Raw genomic sequence first — 21777 nt, 5'->3', positions numbered from 1 at the left:
CGGAACCTGGCCCCCATAGCGCACCTGGCCCCCAACGACAAGTGGTAATTTTTTTTTTCATTCGCAGAGGCAGCATACGGGGACTATTCTATGGAGCATCTTATGGGGTCATAACCTTTATGGGGCATCTTATGGGGCCATAACCTTTGTGTAGCATTTTATGGGGCCATAGCCTTTATGGGGTATCTTATGGGGCCATAACCTTTATGGAGCATCTTATGGGTCCATAACCTTTATGGAGCAGCATATGGGGCCTATTCTATGAGGCATCTTATGGGGCCATAACCTTTATGCAGCATCTTATGTGGCATATTATTCTATGGAGCATCTTATGGGGCCATTATTAACTTTTGTGCAGCATTATATGGGGCATATTTTGTATGGAGCATCTTATGGGGCCATCATGAACTGTATCGAGCATTATATAGGGGCTCATGATTCAATATGGATATTCAAAAACATTTAATGTACTGATGTCTCAATTAGTTTTACTTTTATTGGTATCTATTTTTATTTTTTAAATTTACCAGTAGCTGCTGCATTTTCCATCCTAGGCTTATACTCGAGTCAATAAGTTTTCCCAGTTTTTTGTGACAAAATTAGGGGCCTCAATTTAAAGAAAAACAAGAAAAAATCCATGCATAGAGAGCGCACACCCAAATAGTTAAATAATAGACAAAATTTATTTGAAGACAAAAAACACCCACAATTAAAAACGTTTAAAATGCAAACACATGAAACCACATCCTCGATGATCCTGCAGTTGGCAGCGATACGCGTGGGGCTTCCCACATCATTCTTGGTCCATGGAGTACCCTCCTTTTGATATGAATAACCCTGATGCTTTGTGATGGACAGCCTTATATGGTGACTGCTACATCTCTCTTATTTTACTATTTTGGATCTCCTGCCTCCCCTTACACTTTATGCATACTTTATGCTGACATCTCCCTTTCCTGTATTTTCACCACATGTCCCATTAGAACTACATTCTTCCTTTACATATTTTGGGATATTTATGCTAGATGGTTAAACTTTTTTAACAGGCTCATTATTGTTTGGAATAGGGGTTCTCTCTAGCGACTCTTGGGAAGCCCAGATTCGATTATGGTTTGATCCATATGGTATCATTGTATATGGTGTACTCTCAGGGATGATTTCATTTGCTTGTTCTATTGCATAGTGATGTATTGTATTATGGGATCATCAGGGATGTGGTTTCATGTGTTTGCCTTTTAAATGTTTTTAGTTGTGGGTGTTTTTTGTCTTTATATAAATTATGTCTATTCTTTAACTATCTGGGTGTGCGCTCTCTATGCATGGACCTTTTCTTGTTTTTCTTTATATTGTAGCATTTTTCAGTGCATTCTGCATCACCCCTTTGTGATATAGGTTTGAATATAATGTGGTTATGCCTGAGAGCGTGGTGCACCCTGCTTCCCTTGTATAACAAAATTAGGGGCCTTGGCTTATACTCGAGTATATACGGTAATTTGGCAATTATTAAACGCTTGAGGTATTGCCAAAGGTGGGTAACAAAGGACCCTGAGTTTCTGAAATGTCAGATTATGTTGGTGGACACGTATTATATGTAATTGTTTTGTTATAAAGTGTAAATTTGTGGGTGTCAGGTTATTGAGACAAGGGAATAAGTGTTTAAAAGCAAAATTCCCCTTAGTCCCAATAATGTGTGTATTGGGGGATAAGTTGGGAACTGATTCCCTTCTCTAACATGGAAATTTACATAAAAAAATAGATCACACAAGATGTTCCTACCAAGAAGGAATGGATTATAGATGTAAATAGCAATTTACAATATGAACATGTTCATTATTGTAATATTGAAAAGATAAAGACGTTGTTCACACACGCAGATTATGGATTATATGAAACTGTAATGAAAGACAGATAATTGAGATTGGGAGTTAAGTGAGTGAGGAGGAAATGTAGGGTAATTTCTTGAGGAGCGAATTTTTCAATACTCTTGTCCACATAGTGAATATATAAATATATACCTGAACTATTTCAGTGCAGATGGAATGTTGCATTTGATTTGCTTTTTAGGTAACATATCTATTAGTAACTGCATCTGAGTTTTAAATTACAATCCCTTTCTCCCTTACTTATTTGTCATTACTATGACTGTCTGTTATGTGTTTTCTTGTGCTGTTTGTCAAAATATATTGCTCAAAGAAATAAAAGGAACACAAAGCCTGTTGCAAATGGAATAGTGCTCCCTTTATTTTTTTGAGCCGTATATATTGTTTTTTCCAGTTTGAGGTTTTTTTAATGGTCAATAAAATATGACTGTTAAGTCAAACATTTATTACCTTTTAGGTGTGATTATGTCTTCTCCCTGTGTGAGATTTTTAATGTTCAAGAAGATGCCATTTGTGAATAAAACATTTCCCGCATTCTGAATATGAAAATGGCTTCTCCCATGTGTGAGTTCTCTGGTGTTTAACAAGACTTGACTTATTTGCCCAACATTTCCTGCATTTTGATCAATGATCCTGTGTGATTTCTCTGGTGAATAACTATGATTTCTGGTTAAAGTGTTCCATATTCAAAATGTGAGATTCTCTCATTTGTGAAGTTTCTGATGTTTAACAAGACTTGTTTGAGCTGCAAAACATTTCCCACATTCTGAACATGAAAAAGGTTTCTCTACCCTATGTGAGTATCCTCATGTGTCACAAGATTTGATTTCTGAATAAAGCATTTCCCACATGTTGCACATGAAAATGGCTTCTCCCCTGTGTGAATTTTCTGATGTGTCACAAGAACTGATTTCCCTGTGTGAGTTCCCTGATGGCGATCTAAAGATGATCTCCGAGTAAAACATTTCCCACATTCTGAACATGAAAAGGGCTTCTCTCCGGTGTGAGTTCTCTGATGTGCGGCAAGATATGATTTACTTGAAAAAGATTTCCCACATTCTGAACATGAAAAAGGTTTCTCCGCTGTGTGAGTTTTCTGATGTGTCACAAGAATTGATTTTTGAATAAAGCATTTCCCACATGTTGCACATGAAAATGGCTTATCTCCTGTGTGAATTTTCTGATGTGCCGCAAGATATGATTTATTGAAAAAGATTTCCCACATTCTGAACAAGAAACAGGTTTCTCCCCTGTGTGAGATCTCTGATGTGTAAAAAGATTTGATTTCTTTGAAAAACATTTCCCACATTCTGAACATGAAAAAGGTTTCTCCCCTGTGTGATTTTTCTGATGTGTAAAAAGATTTGATTTATTTAAAAAACATTTCCCACATTCTGAACATGAAAAAGGTTTCTCCTCTGTGTGAGTTCTCCGATGTATAACTAAATTTGATCTCTGATTATAAGATTTCTCACATTCTGAACATGAAAAAAGTTTCTCCCCTGTGTGATTTTTCTGATGTTTCACAAGAGTTGATTTTTGTGTAAAACATTTCCCACATTCTGAACATGAATATGGTTTTTCCCCTGTGTGAGTTCTCTGGTGAACAACAAGATGTGATCTCTGATTATAAGATTTCTCACATTCAGAGCATGAAAAAAATTTCTCCCCTGTGTGATTTTTCTGATGTTTCACAAGAGTTGATTTTTGTGTAAAACATTTCTCACATTCTGAGCATGAATATGGTTTCTCTCCTGTGTGAGTTCTCCGGTGAAAAACAAGATGTGATTTTCTTGTAACGCATTTCCCACATTCTGAGCATGAAAAAGGTTTCTCCGCTGTGTGAGTTCCCTGATGGCGATCTAAAGATGATCTCTGAGTAAAACATTTCCCACATTCTGAACATGAAAAGGGTTTCTCTCCTGTGTGAATTCTCTGGTGTCTAATAAGCTGTGTCTTCCTTACAAAACATTTCCCACATTCTAAACACAAAAAAAGGTTTCTCCCCTGTGTGTGACTTTTATGGGAAAAACATTTTTCATTCTTTGAATTTGAAAATGGCTTCTTTTTTGTAAGAGCAATTTGATTTTTTACGCCTCTTTTGTGGCTTATAGTTTTCTGAATATTTTTTTAAAAATTAGGAGATAAGTCTTGTTTAAAAGGATCAGATGATAGATCTTTGCTGTGAAGGGATGATGAAATAGCTGGAGTAATGGCATTCACTTCAGTTGTATCTTGTGTGATATCAAGGTCATCTGATTTAAGAACTGAAGATGTCTGATGTCCCTCTGATCTCCAGGTACAGTCATCTACCAAGAAAAAAAAACAATTATTTAATTTAGCATCCTTAATTATATTTTTAAATTTCTAGATATATTGCAATTTCTATGGATATTTTATGTAGAAAAATTGGTTTACCAAGACAAAAACAGTTCACAATCTAACAGACCTCAGAGCACAAACCAGTAGACCATGAAATTCAACTATCTTTGCACAAACGACCTCCCTGATATTGGAATAAGAAGCCACCAAAAAATGATATGTAGGTCAAAATAAAAGAAAAAATATCAACGAGGTGGCGCTAGCATCTTTTGCCTGGCATCCTTCCTCGTCCTCAGGTCCTGTGTCTCTGCCTTGCCTGTTTGCCCTGTCTCGGCCTTGCCTGCCTGTGTCTCTGCCTGCCCTGTGTCTCTGCCTTACCTGCCTCTCCTGTGTCTCTGCCATGCCTGCCTCTCCTGTGTCTCTGCCATGCCTGCCTCTCCTGTGTCTCCCCTGTGCCTGCCTGCCCTGTATCCGCCACTGTCCTTCTGTTCCTATATTCCATTGGCCTCCTGTGTTCTCTCAGCCGTGTGTCCATCTCCTTATACCGCTCTCATTTTGTTCCCATTTTCCTCTCTTGCAGCATCTAGCTCCTGCCAGCCCCAGGTCCTTCTGGTCCCGCTTTCCTCCCATACTTCTCTGTTTCTGGGTATCTCCTTGCTCATATCAGTACTCCGTCTTCGAGCAGTCCTCTTTGCCTTTCCTTGGTTATATTGTCTCCAAGTCCAGTCTGAAGATGGATCCCGAGAAAGTATCCGCTGTCCTCAACTGGCCATGTCTCCTTGGAGTGAAGGTAATCCAGCACTTTCTTGGCTTTGCCAACTATTATAGGCAATTTATCCCTCATTCCTCCTCCTTGACTAAACCAATTTCTGCCCTTGTTCGCAAGGGGGTCAACCCCAATCTCTAGTCTTCGGAGGCTGAGAACGCCTTCTAGACTCTGAAACAAGAATTTGCTACGGCCTCTGTGCTCCACCGACCAGACGCCAATAAGCCATTTATCCTTGAGGTCGACACATCATCTGTTACAGCAGGAGCAGTCCTTTTGCAAAAATCCACTTCCGGGCGGTTGGTCACCTGCGGATTCTTCTCTAAAGCCTTCTCCTCCCCCGAACACAATTATTCCATTGGGGACTGAGAACTACTGGCCATAAAATTGGCTTTAGAGGAAAGGCGTTACCTTCTTGAAGGGGCTGTTCATCGTTTTGTCATATTTACCGACCACAAGAATTTGGCCTACGTTCAGTTAGGCCAAAGGCTCAACCCTCGGCAAGCCAGGTGGTCCTTGTTCTTTGGATGTTTTGACTTTGAGCTTCACTTTCGACCTGGTAATAAGAACATCAAAGCTGATGCCCTATCAAAGTCTTTCCAGCCAGTTGACGTAGAGGTGAAGTCAGCACATATCATCGATCCGGCTAGGATTGTCACAGTGGCTCCTCTAAACATAATCACCCCATCACCTGGCAAAACCTTTGTGTTGGACTGCGACAGGGTGAGAGACTTGCGTTGGGGACATTCCTCCAAGATTGCTGGACATGCCGGAGCCAAGAAGACCCGCTCTCATCCTGTGCCAGAAACAAGATCCCTAGGTAGCTACCTTCTGGACTTCTGCATCCGCTGCCTGCGCCTTAAGTTCCTTGGAGCCATATTGCTATGGACTTTTGTCACTATTTTACCTCTTTCCTCGAACTGTACCGTTATCTTGGTGGTCATGGATCGATTTTCCAAGATGGCCCACTTAGTTCCATTGCAGGGACTGCCTGCTGCCCCCAAGCTGGCGAAGATTTTCTTGCACCATGTTTTCCGACTTCACGGATTCCCACAGCATATCGTGTTGGACCGAGGGGTCCAATTCACCTCCCGTTTTTGAGAGAGCGCTCTGCGGATTAATGAAGGTAACCCTGGATTTCTCCTGAGTCTATCATCCGCAGTCCAATGGTCAATTGAAGTGAGTCAATCAAACTCTAACATCCTACCTTCGGCAGTTCTCCTATGCTCACCAGAATGTTTGGGTCTCTCTTCTCCCATGGGCAGAATTCACCTATAACAATCACCCCAGTGAATCCTCTTCCAAGTCTCCCTTTTTTGTGGTCTTTGGGCAGCATCCCGGCATCCCTCTTCCTGTTTCCCCCGCCTCGGGTGTAGCAGCAGCGGACTCCCTGTCCTTGGAATTCTCTAAAATTTGGGAAGAGACTAAAGAGGCTCTTGAGAAAGCTAGCAGCAGGATGAAGAGGTACGCCGACAAGAAATGCCTGGACGCCCCTCCATATCTTCCGGGCAATAAGGTCTGGCTATCCTCACGTTATATCAGACTTAAGATCCCCTCTCATAAGCTAGGTCCACGCTACATTGGTCCCTTTGAAATCTTAAGTCGCATCAATGACGTGGCCAACAAATTGAAATTGCCTGCCTCGCTGCGGATCCCCAATGCTTTCCATGTGCCACTCCTCAAACCTGCGGTGTTTAATTGCTTCCATTCATCTCCTTCTCGCTCCCCCTAACCAAGCACTTCTGAGGATATATATGTAAAAGATATTCTGGCCATGAAGACAGTCAGGGGGAGGACCTTTTTCCTGATTGATTGGAAAGGGTTCGGTCCTGAAGAGAGATCGTGGGAGCCCCGGGAGAACATCAATGCTCCTCGGCTGCTAGACAGCTTGAATACATGTGGGGATTGTTTGTTTGTTAGGAAATCCCGACATGTATTCAGGCTGTCTAGCAGTTGCAAATCATGCAGCTGCGTCGACACAAACTAAATCTCCGAGCATGCCCAAGCTACTCTGAGAACACCCGAGCATGCTCGTAAATCTCGAGTAACAAGCATATTTCGCTCATCACTACTCTCCATTCCTCCCAAGTCTTTCCGTATGACTAAGTAGTACTGTACAGCCATGTTGTGAGCTCATTTTCCCCTTCACCATTGAGGTCTGATGAACTCCCTCTTCTGGTGAAGGAAGGTAGTCAGGCTGATTACAAAGCACCTGAGCAGAATGATGATTACTGGGTGACTGGGATTGCTCACTGGATATAAGGCAGCCAACGCCCTTCTGCCTTGCGGGTGATTACTCTGAGGGATTCTTGGAGACCAGTCTGATTCCTGCTCCTCAAAAGCTAAGTTTTCTGCTCTATTTTTTGCATTTGTGTTTTAGTTTTGTTTTGCCTTGTTTTTCTGGATTTCTGCCTTTCCCTGCTGGGTGAGCTGAATTCCTTTTTGCTCTGTCTTCAGATAATACCTGAGTACTGATATAGTCTTTTTTGAAGCCTAGCGTCTTCAGGGCTTTTTTCCCTATCAGTCTGTTGGCTCTTGTTTTTGAGAGGGTTTTGGCGGATTGCAGACAGCAGCTTTTCTATTCTGTCCTATTTAGTTAGCTTGGGCCCCATCATTTGCTCAGCCTATCTTTCTATCTGTGTGAGTGTTATTTCATCTTGCTTCACCGTCATTATATGTTGGGGGCTGCCTATTGCTTTGGGGTCTGCTCTGGGGCAGTTTAGATTTCCCTTTCTGTCTTTAGGCTATGTAGTTCTCTGGCTGTGATCGAGGGGTCTGGGGCACCGTAGGAACCCCCCACGGCTACTGCTAGTTGTTGTTGTTAGGTTCATGTATTGATTATCGCGCCCTCTACAAAATTACTATTAAATATCAGTATCCGTTACCCCTGATTTCAGGTCTATTCTCCAGAGTTAAAGGTGCTTGCTGGTTTGCCAAGCTTGACCTCAGGGGGGCGTATAATCTTATCGGCATTAAGCATGGGGATGAATGGAAGACGGCGTTTAATACTCCGGAGGGACATTTTGAGTACCTGGTGATGCCTTTTGGGCTCACTAATGCCCCTTCTGTCTTCCAGTGCTTCATGAACGACATTTTCCGAGACTTTGTGGATAAATTTTTGATTATCTATCTGGATGATATTTTGATCTTCTCCAAGGATTGGGATTCTCATGTGGAACATGTTCGGACTGTGTTCCGGATCTTGAGGGAGAATTCCCTGTATGTCAAAGGATCGAAATGCCTTTTTGGGGTACAGAGGATTTCATTTTTGGGATTTATTTTGTCTCCGTCAACTATTGAAATGGACCCGGCCAAGGTACAGGCCATTTATGATTGGGTTTAGCCCACTTCTTTGAAGGCCCTCCAGAAGTTTTTGGGTTTTGCTAATTTTTATCGGAAATTTATAGCAAAATTTTCTAGTATTGCCAAGCCATTGACTGATCTGACTAAAAAGGGTGTTGATGTGTTGAATTGGTCTCCGGAGGCTGTTTCTTCCTTTCAGGAGCTGAAGCGAAGATTCACTTCTGCCCTGGTTTTGCGGCAACCTGATGTCTCACTCCCGTTCCAGGTAGAGGTGGACGCTTCTGAGATTGGTGCAGGAGCTGCTTTGTCCCAAAAGGATCCTGTAACATCTAAAATGAATCCCTGTGCTTTCTTTTCCCGAAAGTTCTCTCCATCTGAACGTAACTATGATGTGGGGAATCGGGAACTGTTAGCCATGAAATGGGCATTTGAGGAGTGGAGACATTGGTTGGAGGGAGCTAAACACCAAGTCGTGGTCCTCACTGACCACAAGAATTTGATTTACCTGGAGTCGGCCAAACGCTTGAACCCTAGACAGGCTAGTAGGGCCTTGTTTTTTACACGCTTTGATTTTGTGGTCTCTTTTCTTCCTGGCACTAAGAATGTCAAGGCAGACGCCCTCTCTAGGAGCTTCTTTGCTGATTCTCCTGTGGTGACCAAGCCTGCTACCATCTTAGGCGATGGGGTAGTTCTTTCTGCCATCTCGTCCAATTAGAGACGTGCTCTGGAAGAGTTCCAGGAGGACAAACCTGAGCGTTGTCCCAGTGGAAAGTTGTATGTTCCTGACCAGTGGAGGAAGAGAGTGATGTCTGAAGTTCTTTGCTCTGCATTGGCTGGTCATCCAGGTATTTTTGGTAGTAGAGATCTGGTGAGTCGGTCTTTTTGGTGGCCCGCCTTGTCTCGTGATGTCAGGAATTTTGTGCAGTCCTGTGGGACTTGCTCCCGGTCTAAACCATGTTCTCGCTCTAGTGGGTTGTTGATGCCTTTGCCGGTCCCCAGGAGGCCATGGACCCATATTTCAATGGATTTCATCTCTGATATGCCTGTCTCTCAGAGAATGACTGTTATTTGGGTGATTTGTGATAGGTTCTCTAAGATGATTCATCTTGTACCACTCCCAAAGTTGCCATCTTCCTCTGAGTTGGTGCCTCTGTTTTTGCAACAGGTGGTTCGCTTGCACGGGATTCCTGAGAACATTGTATCTGACAGAGGAGTTCAATTTGTGTCTAGATTTTGGAGGACTTTCTGTCCAAGCTGGGAATTCAGTTGTCCTTCTCCTCTGCTTTTCACCCTCAGACCAATGGGCAGACGGAGAGAACAAACCAGACTTTGGAGTCGTATTTGAGATGTTTTATTTCCGCCGATCAGGATGATTGGGTTTCATTTTTGCCCTTGGCCGAATTTGCTTTAAATAATAGAGCTAGTTCTGCCACTTTGATGTCACCTTTTTTTTGTAACTTTGGGTTTCATCCTCGATTTTCTTCAGGGCAGGTGGAGCCTTCTGCCTGCCCAGGTGTTGACACTGTGGTGGAGAGAATGCACCAGATTTGGGACCAAGTGGTGGATAAGTTATCTCTCTCCCAGGAAAAGGCCCAGCGGTTTTCCAACCGACATAGGACCATTGGTCCCCAGTTTAAGGTTGGTGATATGGTTTGGTTATCATCAAAAAATATCGCTATGAAGGTGGCTTCTCCTAAGTTTAAGCCTAGATTTATTGGACCTTACAAGATTTTGGAGATTATTAATCCGGTCTCTTTTCGGTTGGTTCTTTCTGTCACATTTAAAATTCATAATGTGTTTCATAAGTCCTTGTTGAAGAGGTTTGTTGAACCAGTTGTTCCTGGGGTGGCACCTCCGGACCCTGTATTAGTTGAAGGTAACATGGAATATGAGGTAGAGAAGATACTGGATTCCCATCTGGCTAGACGGAGACTCCAGTATTTGGTTAAGTGGAAGGGTTATGGTCAGGAGGATAATTCCTGGGTCTCTGCCTCTGATATTCATGCCAAAAGATTGGTGTGTGCCTTTCATCGGGCTCACCCTGATCGCCCTGGTGACGTGGATGAGGGTTCGGTGACCCCTCCTCAAGGGAGAGGTACTGTTGTGAGTTCATTTTCCCCTTCACCATTGAGGTCTGATGAACTCCCTCTTCTGGTGAAGGAAGGTAGTGAGGCTGATTACAAAGCACCTGAGCAGAATGATGATTACTGGGTGACTGGGATTGCTGACTGGATATAAGGCAGCCGATGCCCTTCTGCCTTGCGGGTGATTACTCTGAGGGATTCTTGGAGACCAGTCTGATTCCTGCTCCTCAAAAGCTAAGTTTTCTGCTCTACTTTTTGCATTTGTGTTTTGGTTTTGTTTTGCCTTGTTTTTCTGGATTTCTGCCTTTCCCTGCTGGGTGAGCTGAATTCCTTTTTGCTCTGTCTTCAGATAATACCTGAGTACTGATATAGTCTTTTTTGAAGCCTAGCGTCTTCAGGGCTTTTTTCCCTATCAGTCTGTTGGCTCTTGTTTTTGAGAGGGTTTTGGCGGATTGCAGACAGCAGCTTTTCTATTCTGTCCTATTTAGTTAGCTTGGGCCCCATCATTTGTTCAGCCTATCTTTCTATCTGTGTGAGTGTTTTTTCATCTTGCTTCACCGTCATTATATGTTAGGGGCTGCCTATTGCTTTGGGGTCTGCTCTGGGGCAGTTTAGATTTCCCTTTCTGTCTTTAGGCTATGTAGTTCTCCGGCTGTGATCGAGGGGTCTAGGGCACCGTAGGAACCCCCCACGGCTACTGCTAGTTGTTGTTGTTAGGTTCAGGGGTCTGCAATCCGATAGCTGCCAACTTCTCTGGTATTCTGGACTTAGCTAGTATTTCTGTTTTTGCCTCCTACGGTGACTCATTCATAACACAGCCACATATGGGGTATTGCCACATTAAGTAGAAATTGTGGGACAAATTATGGTGCCATTTTTACCCACTGCTTGTGTGACAATGTAAAATCTGGATTTAAAAGAAAATTTTGGTGGTAAGAATGTACAGTAGTTATTTTTTCTTCACAGACCAATGGTATAAAATTGTGACACATCCATGGTGTCAATATGATGACTGCACCCCTAGATGAATTCATTGAGAGGTGTAGTTTGTAAATTGGGGTTACTTATGAGGGTTCTACTTTTCTGGCACCTCATGGACTCTCCCAGTAGGTCAAACGATCGGGAGGGAGATGTCATTTCTTCGCTGCTGATGATGAAAACAGTGGTTTTCAACGGATAAAAATTTATTAATAAAACAGGTTTACAGGGTCAATGCGTTTAGAGATCGTGCAGGACTTCTTCAACAGGAGAGAAACCAGTTGGTCATGGCACCCACAAGCCATAACAGTAAAATCTGGCGCTCCTTGCCTTCTGAGCTTTGCACTGTGCCTGAAAAATATTTCCCAATTACATGTAGGGTATTGGCGCATTCAGGAAAAAATGGACCTCAGTTTGTTGTAAAAAAAAAATCCTATTAGCCCTTGAAAGACTAAAAACTTGGGGATTCAACAACATTTTAATTGTAAAAATGTAATTTATTCTTTCTTCACCGCTCAGTGGTATAAAATTCTGTGAGCCACATGTGGTGTCAATATGATTACTGCACCCCTAGATAAATTCATTGGGGAATGTGGTTTGCAAAATAAGTTCACATATAGGGGGTTTCTGTTGTTCTGGCACCTCAGGGGCTCTGCCAATGTGACATGGCACCCTCAAACCATAGTAACAAAATCTGAACTCCAATATAGCGCCTCTTCCCTTCTGTGCTTTGCACTGTGCCTCAAGAGTAGTAGTCCCTCACATATGAGGTATCGGTGTACTCAGGAGAAATATGGGTATTACATACCTGGTAATGTGTTTTTTCATGACACATGACGGCACCACGAGAGAGGGGATCCGCCCAACAAGGACAGGAAACCTTCAAGATAAAAGGGCGGCTCCTCTCTCTGCATCAGTTGTTTTACAGAGCACGAGAGGAACTCTGCAGGTTAGTGTACATATAAATAACACATCCTTTATACCATCAAATTTCCAACACCCAAGGGAGTGTATAATGTTAATAATGCATCCCACTAATGATGTGATCAATAGGGAGGGAATATAAGGGTGCCGTCATGTCTCATGAAAAAACACATTACCAGGTATGTAATACCCGTGTTTTTCCATCATACATGACGGCACCACGAGAGAGTTAGAGATTTGTATTCTCTTAGGGAGGGATCACTGCTTGCAACACTCTTCTCCCGAATGTGAGATCAGAGGTAGCAAATAGGTCTAACCTATAAAGTTTGACAAAGGTAGACGGAGCGGACCAAGTGGCCGCCTTACAGATTTGGTCAATGAGAGCTTCTGCTCTCTCCGTCCAGGAGTGGGCTTTTATACCTACTGGACTAGCCCTGCCTGTACTGCTATATGCTGGCATAATGGCCTCTCTCACTCATCTAGCTATAGTCTGTTTTGAGGCTTTTTAAGGCCCTTCCATGTCTCTTGGAATGAGACAAATAAGGCCCTCTGTTTTCTCCAAGGTCTCGTTACTTCTAAATACTGCTGGAGACATCTCCTCACATCTAGGCAATGAAGCCTCTCTTCCTTCTGGTACCCTATGGAATTTTGATACCACCTTGGGAAGGTATGCTGGATCTAGTATTAACACAACTTTATCACCCATGGCCTGAGTGTAGGGAGGGTCTGTTGATAATGTGAGTAAATCCTCAACATACGGGCCAATGTAAGCGCCCTTAATAAGGCTGTTAGAATCTTTATCTGATGTTGTGTTCAGTGGTTCAAGCGGTCTCTTTGTCAGAGATGATAGGACTAAATTTAGATCCCAAGGATGAGGAGTAGGGGACGAGACAGGGTCAGTTCTAGGACAGGCCCTGATAAACCTGGCCACCCACTTATTGTTTGCCAGATCGCAGTTAAATAGGGCTGAGATGTATACTTTGAGGGTACTGACAGCTAACCCCAACTCTAAACCTTTCTGAAGAAATTCCAGTATTGCCACTATCAGGACTTCTCCTTCCCGTATTGTCCCTGAGGTAGCTAAGAATTTTTTCCCCTATCCTTCCATAAATTTTTGTAGTCACTGGTTTTCTGCTACTGAGTAAGGTGGATATTAACCCCTCTGAGAATCCCTTTTTCTCTAGTAGTGACCTTTCAAATTCCAGGCTGTCAAATGCAGCCCGGACTTCTGAGGGTGATTAAAGGGACCCTGTGTTAGAAGGCCCTAGACCTCTATCACTGACATCACTCTCAACCAGAAGAACCATGGCCTTTTCGGCCAAAAGGGAGCTTATCATAATCACTATGGCTCTGTCCTCCCTGATCTTCCTCAGAACCGCTGGTATGAGGCATATTAGAGGGAAGGCCTACAGGAGACCTGATGTTCACTCCATCCTGAAGGCGTCTACTGCCAACAGCCTGTCTGCTGGACTTAGGGAATAGAATTTCTGAACCTTCCTGTAGGATTTTGAGGCGAAAGATCTATACTGGGTTTTTCCGCACATGTGCACTATCCGTTGAAAAAAATTGACTCTTTTAGGCACCATTCTCCTTGCCTCAAATGGTTCCTGCTCAGAAAGTCTGCCTACAGGTTGTCTAAACCTCAGATATGCAGGGCCGATAATGAGAGGAACTGGTGTTCTGCCAGAGTCATGATCCGGGCTCAAGCTGCTTAGCGGAGGCCCTCTGACAAGAGCAGTCACCTTCAGCCTAAAAGGGCCGGTGACTATCTGAATCAAGGACTGAGAACGGGTTTTGTTTCCCTGGTGGTTTACCTATGCAACCACTGCTTGGCTGTCCGATAGGACTCTCACATGGTGTCCTCTTTTAAGTGTGGTAACAATTTCTTTAGCGCTTTTTCGATTGTTAGAGGCTCTCAATCGTTTGAGGATAGATTTCTTTCCTCCAGGGAACCTATAGCCATAATGTGTCTAGGTGGACTCCCCACCCCCAAGGACTGGCGTCCTTTGTGAATACCTTGGAGTCTGTGTGTATGCGCCGGGAACTCCTCTCAGAGATGACTAACTGTAACCACCACCTGAGTGACTGGAGTACAGAGTCCCGGAGGGTGAGCTTTCTGCTCTAACCGTCCCTGAAGTTCTAGGTTGTTCTGCAGCACACACCCTTATAGTTCCCTTGTGTGGAACTGGGCCCATTTCACTGCTGGTATGCGGGAGGTGAGGGACCCCAACACCAACATGGTCCTTCGCAGAGTCATTTCTGGCTTTTTTATTTCTCTTTCATCCCCTATTCTGACTTGTTCTTGACAGTGAAGGGCCTGTCACACTAAGCGATATCACTAGCAATATCGCTATAACTTGTGACGTTATAGCGATATTGCTAGCGATATCGCTGTGTGTGATACTTACCTACAACCCGCTCCCCCGCTGGTTATCGCTGATCGTGCGAGAACAGGCTGGACTGTTTCTCGTCGTCAGCTTCCTGCGGCGCTTCCTGCTGTGACGACGAGCGATGCGTGGAGCCGGGCGGGAGGACGCAGGATCGCCTAGTGTGACAGGTAAGCAGCGACCCCCGTCCCCAGCGATGTCGCTAGTGAGATCTGCCTGTGTGGCAGCTCACTAGCGACCACTTAGCGATGCACCAGCGATCCTGAACGCGTCATATCGCTGGTCGGGATCGCTGGTACATCGCTAAGTGTGACAGTACCTTAAGGGAGATTTCTTCCCACTGTCAATAAGTTGTCCAGATATGGCATCACCAGAGTATCTTTTTCTCTGAGGTGCGTTGTGACTTCTGCGAATAATCTTGTGAAAACTCGAGGGCTATCGCTACTCCAAAGGGCAAAGCCCTGTATTGAAAGTGGCGCCACTGAGACCTCATCTGGACTGACACTCTGAGACATTTGCGGCCTTATTGCCGGATCAGAGTGTGGTGATAAGTGTTCTTGAGGTCCAGGACTGCTATATAATACTGAGGAAGGAGGAGTTCTACTGCTGGCCTTATCGTCTCCATCTTGGAATACAGGATTATCAGATACCTGTTGAGGTCTTTTCAGATTTATAATTGTCATCCAGGAATTATCTGGGGTGTTTTTTTTGTTGTTTTTTTTTTTTAAATAGGGGGGAGTAAAACTCTACACTTCTACAGGAATTTCTTCCAGAACATGTTTGTCTAGGAGTGAGATTGCTTCCCCTTCCAGACCGTCTTTCTTGAGAGGACTGCATTTATCCTCGTGGAAGCCAGTGGTGGAACCTTAACTCCAGACCTGATCCCACAATTTGCCGGATCCAGGTGCTGGCCGAGATCCTCTCCCAAGCTGTTAGGAAGTGCACCTGAGAAGGCCTGCGACTGGAAGGGTTTTTTGGTGTCTTTGGAGGGCTTGCTGAAGTAGAAACCTCTCCCACCTCTGGATCGCTTGTCAGAGTTGTTTCTGTCTCAATCCTTATATTGCCGTCTCCTGGATTTCCGGCCCTTCTGAAAGGAGCGCCAAAAAGGCCTGAAATGGCTGTTTTTTGGGAAATTTTTCCTTTTCTTGTCGGCTTTTCCTAATACGTCATCTAAACTGTGTTCCAAATTATTATGCAAAAAGAGTTTAGGAGTGATAAGGTTAGAATTTTTTTGTTTGTCATTTATACTCATTGATGGTGATGTGTGTCAGGGCTCTTTATATCACTGAAAGCAATTGCAGATACCTGTGCAAATTAGTTTGGCAGGTGTGTCCAAACAAATGCAATACTACATAAGAAGGCTGTTTCACATTATTAAGCAGCCTACATTTTTGTCAAAATGGGAAAGAAAAAGGATGTGTCGGCTGCTGAGAAGCAACAAATTGTGGAGTATTTAGGTCAAGGCATGACTACAATCAACATTGCCAAGACACTTCATCGTGATCATTGCACAATCAAGAAGTATGTAGCTGATTCCCAGCACACACGTGTGCGTGCTGATAAGGAAAAATTGACGACTCTTTCCAACAGGCAATTGCGTCAGGTTAAAAGAGCAGCTGCAAAAATGCCTTGTCATAGCAGCAGACAAGTTTTTGAAGCTGCTGGTGCCTCCAACGTCCCCCGAACAACAAGATGCAGGGTCCTTCAGAGGTTTGCAGCTGTGCGCAAGCCATCCTGTCGACCACCTCTATCCACTGCACACAAGCAGAAACGGCTCCAGTGGGCCAAACGATACATGAAGACTGACTTCCAAACTGTTTTGTTCACCGATGAGTGCCGTGCAACGCTCGATGGTCCAGATGGATGGAGTGGAGGATGGCTGGTTGATGGACACCCCATGAAAACATGGCTAAGGCGCCAACAAGGAGGAGGTGGAGTAATGTTTTGGGCTGGAATCATGGAGAGAGAGATTGTCGGCCCCTTTAGGATCCCTGAAGGGGTAAAGATGAACTCCATAATCTATGTGGAGTTTCTAAAACAGCACTTCCTGCCATGGTTCAAGAGGAAGAACCGTGCTTTCCGCAGCAAGATCGTTTTCATGCATGATAATGCACCGTCTCATGCTGCAAATAACACATCTGCATCTCTGGCTGCTATGGGCATAAAAGAGGACAAACTTATGGTGTGGCCACCATCTTCCCCTGACCTCAACCCCATTGAGAACCTCTGGAGCATCATCAAAAGGAGTGTCTATGATGGCGGGAGGCAGTTCACATCTAAGCAACAGCTCTGGGAGGGTATTCTGTCTACATGCAAAACAATTGAAGCACAAACCATCCAAAAACTGACAAATTCAATGGACGAGAGAGTTCAGAAGCTTCTTTCCAACAAGGGGTCCTATGTGCAAATGTAACATCACCTAGAATAAAGTTTTGACTTGAAAACTGTTTGATTTCATTTTATAATAAGCTGATAATGCTTATAATTTCACAATTGACCATTTTTTTGTTCAAAATAAAAATAAAAAGGTTGAAAACTCTGCTGTGCATAATAATTTGGAACATGCATTTTGAGTGTTTCTTGTTTTTAAAAATATACTGTTTTCATAGGCAGTTTGTTCAAAAACATTGCAATTATACTAGAATATTAGATGACTGGAAAATAACAATGACTGCAATTCATATAGGTAATTTAGAGAAAATATGAGGAAATATTTTTTGCATAATAATTTGGAACACATTGTAATGCCTGTCCAAAACAGGAAATTTCCCTCACATGGCAAAGAGCAGAGTTACATCTTTGCCTGTGTGTCCCCTGACCAGCATTTAAGCCATACTGCATGGCATCCCACATTTGCCAAAGCTGCTGATTTTGCTGCTAGCCTTGCTGAATCCTGCTGAAGCCTCAGCTAGGAATACTGCCGCTGTTCTCATGGCTGCTATTGCCTCTAGGAAAGTCTCTCTGGGGGCTCTTTGCTCTAGCTGATCCTCCAGGTTATTAATTCATATCTTAAGGGAGCTAACCACACAAGTAGCCGGGATGGCCGGCCTTAGTGCCCCAGCCGAGGCCTCCCAGGCTGTTTTAAGACAATTATCTGTCTTTCTGTCAGAGGTTCTTTCAGGGAACCTAAATCCTCAAAGAGCAGGGAGTACTTTCTGGCGATTTTGAGATCACTACATCAATCTTTGGAGCGCTATCCCAGGATGAGGATGTCTCTTTCTCAAAGGGGTACCTCCTTTTCAGGGAATTTGATTATCTGGGACTTCTTCTCTGGTTTTTCCCATTCCCTTTTAATGAGTCCCCAATCCAGCTATCAGGTGCCCCCAGCTGCGCGGCTTCCCTTCCGGTGTGTGCCCGGATCACCGAGCACCTGTTGCGGCGTTCCCACGCCATCAGCCGCCATGACACCCACTGCCCCTCATACCTGCGGCCCCCATGAACCTGGTCTCAGGAGGAAGCCTCAACGCTGCCCTGACGACCACTGTTTGCAGGTACTCGTTTCCCAGGGCAGTCCACGGTGTCCGGCTTGTGCTCGACAGGGAGGGATCCCGAAAGGGTCCTCCGAGGAGTTTTACCTCTGCCCAGGCACCAATGTGCCTCACGGGCTTCATGGCCACCAGGTGTCAACAGGGAGGGAGCACAGAAAGTGGCCTCCATGGACTTCTAGGGGTTATATCGGCATCAGGGAGGGCACACCTAATGTGGCCTCCGAGGCTCTAATTTCACCCGGGCATTTGCCTCACGGGCTGTGGCCATGCACTCGCTCAGGGGGGCATGGGAATACATGGTCCCCGAGGCGACTACCGGTACCTGGTGACGGATATAGCAGACCGGTGCCTGCCAGTAACCATCTGACCCAGGCCCAGGCATCCTCTTCTTTCTTCAAGAATCTTCATCTTGAGGATTCCCCATCGAGGACAGGAAACCAATTGATGCGGAGAGAGGAGCCGCCCCTTTTATCCTGCAGGTTTCCTGTCCTTGTAAGGTGGATCCCTTCTCTTATAGTGCTGTCATGTATGATGGAAAAACTGTACTACAAATTATATGGTGAAATTTCTCCTGTTACCCTTATGAAAATGCAATATCTGGGGCTAAAATAAAATTTTTGTGGGGAAAATGTGATTTTATTATTTTCACAGCTCAATGTTATAAACTTCTGTGAAGCACCTGGGGGTTCAAGATGCTCATCACAAATAAATACATTCCTTAAGGGGTCTAGTTTCCAAAATAGAGTCACTTGTGGGGGGGTGGTTCCACTGTTTAGGTACACCAGGGGCTCTCCAAATGGGACATTATGTTCGCTAATGATTCCAGGAAATTTTACATTCAAAAAGTCAAATGACTCTCCTTCCCTTCCGAGATCCCAAACAGTATTTTTTTCCCCTCATATTGGGTACCAGCGTACTCAGGAGAATTTTCACAACAAATTGTATGGTGTAATTTCTTCTGCTACCATCATGAAAATGCTATATTTTGGGCTAAAACATATTTGTGGGGAAAATTAGTTTCGATTTTTACGGCTCAATGTTTTAAACTTCTGTGAAGCACCTGAGGGTTCAATGTGCTTGACACATATCTAAATACTTTCCTTAAGGGGTCTAGTTTCCAAAATGGTGTCACTTGTGGGGAATATTCACTGTTTAGACAAATCAGAGTCTCTCCAAGCGCGACATGGAGCCTGCCAATTGTTCCAGCAAATTTTGCATTCATATGTCAAATGTCGCTCCTTCTCTACCGAGCTCTGCCGTTACGCCCAAAATGGCATATGGGCATAACAGTATGCTTAGGAGAAATTACACAACAAATTTTGGGGTCCATTTTTTCCTGTTACCCAAAGTCTGAAGTAAAAATTTTTTGTCAAAAAAAAGTTAATTTTTTCCTTCCACATTGCAAAAACTCCTGTGAAGCACCTGAAGGGTTAATAAACATATTGAATGGCTTGGAGCACCTTGAGGGGTGCAGTTTTTAGAGTGGTGTCCCTTTTAACCCGTTAGTGACAAAGCCAATTTGGTACTTAATGACCAAGTCAATTTTTTACAATTCTGACCACTGTCACTTTATGTGGTCATAACTCTGGAACGCTTTAACGGATCCCGCTGATTCTGACATTGTTTTTTCATGACATATTGTACTTCATGTTAGTGGTAAAATTTCTTCAATATGACTTGCGTTTATTTATGAAAAAAACAGAAATATGGCGAAAATTTGGAAAATTTTGCAATTTTCAAACTTTGAATTTTTACGCCCTTAAATCAGAGAGATATGTCACACAAAATTATAAATAACATTTCCCACATGTTTACTTACATAATCACAATTTTGGAAACAATTTTTTTTTTGTTAGGCAGTTATAGGGGTTAAAAGTTTACTAGCGATGACCCATTTTTACAACACAATTTACAAAACCATTTTTTTTTAGGGACCACATCACATTTGAAGTCACTTTGAAGGGTGTACATGACAGAAAATACCCAAAAGTAACACCATTCTAAAAACTGCACCCCTCAAGGTGCTCAAAACCACATTCAAGAAGTTTATTAACACTTTACGTGCTTCAACTTTTTCACAGCCAATTTTTTTTATTTTGACAAGTTTTTTTTAGAGAAAATGCACCACAACATTTGTAGTGCAATTTCTCCTGATACTACACATGTGGGAAAAAACACTGTTTGGGTGCACAGCAGAGTTCGGAAGGGAAGGAGCGCCCTTTCACTTTTTCAGAGCAGAATTGGCTGGAATTGAGATCGGACGCCATGTTGCATTTGAAGAGCCCCTGATGTGCCTAAACAGTGGACACACTTTTGGAAACTATACCCCCAAGGAACTCATCTAGATGTGTGGTGAGCACTTTGAAGTTCGAACCCCAAAGTGCTTCACAGAAGTTTATAACGTAGAGCCGTAAAAATAAAAAATCATTTTTTTTTTTTACAAAAATGATACACTACCGTTCAAAAGTTTGGGGACACCCAGACAATTTTGTGTTTTCCATGAAAATTCATACTTTTATTAATCAAATGAGTTGCCAAATGAATTTAAAATCTAGCCCAGACATTGACAAGGGTCGAAAAAAAAAAAGATTTTTATTTGAAATAATAATTTTGTCCTTCAAACTTTACTTTCGTCAAATAATGCTCCCTTTGCAGCAATTACAGCATTGTAGACCTTTGGCATTCTAGCAGTTAATTTGCTGAGGTAATCTGGAGAAATTTCACCCTATGCTTCCAGAAGACCCTCCCACAAGTTGGTTTGGCTTGATGGGCACTTTTTGCGTACCATACGGTCAAGCTGCTCCCACAACAGGTCAATGGGGTTGAGATCTGGTGACTGCGCTGGCCACTCCATTACAGATAGAATACCAGCTGCCTGCTTCTTCCCTAAATAGTTCTTGCCTAATTTGGAGGTGTGCTTTGGGTCATTGTCCTGTTGTAGGATGAAATTGGCTCCAATCAAGCGCTGTCCACAGGGTATGGCATGGCGTTGCAAAATGGAGTGATAGCCTTCCTTATTCAAAATCCCTTTTACCTTGTACAAATCTCCCACTTTACCAGCTCCAAAACAACCCCAGACCATCACATTACCTCCACCATGCTTGACAGATGGCATCAGGCACTCTTTCAGCATCTTTACAGTTGTTCTGCAACTCACAAATGTTCTTCTGTGTGATCCAAACACCTCAAACTTGAATTCGTCTGTCCATAACACTTTATTCCAATCTTCCTCTGCCCAATGGCTGTGTTCTTTTGCCAATATTAATCTTTTCCTTTTATTAGCCAGTCTCTGATATGGCTTTTTCTTTGCCACTCTGCCCTGAAGGCAAGCATCCCGGAGTCGCCTCTTCACTGTAGACATTGACACTGTTTTGCGTGTACTATTTAATGAAGCTGCCAGTTGAGGACCTGTGAGGCGTCAATTTCTTAAACTACAGACTCTAATGTGCTTGTCTTGTTTCTCAGTTTTGCAGTGGGACCTCTTTCTACTCTGGTTAGAGCCTGCTTGTGCTCTCCTCTGAAGGGAGTAGTACACACTGTTGTGGGAAATCTTCAGTTTCTTGGCAATTTCTGGCATGGAATAGCCTTCATTTCTAAGAACAAGAATAGACTGTCAAGTTTCACATGAAAGTTCTTTTTTTCTGG

At 43.4% G+C, this 21777-nt stretch overlaps 1 pseudogene; it reads right to left on the bottom strand.

Annotated features, from left to right (window-relative positions):
- Nucleotides 1-2888: 2888 nt before the first annotated feature.
- The window catches only part of LOC141051132 (uncharacterized), a 71842-nt pseudogene continuing 52953 nt past the window's right edge, over nt 2889-21777 (bottom strand).

The sequence above is a fragment of the Dendrobates tinctorius genome, unplaced genomic scaffold (assembly GCF_039654945.1).
Source record: "Dendrobates tinctorius isolate UK_male_01 unplaced genomic scaffold, ASM3965494v1 ptg000155l, whole genome shotgun sequence".
In the NCBI taxonomy this organism is placed as follows: domain Eukaryota; kingdom Metazoa; phylum Chordata; class Amphibia; order Anura; family Dendrobatidae; genus Dendrobates; species Dendrobates tinctorius.
This window is presented reverse-complemented; position numbering and strand designations above follow the sequence as displayed.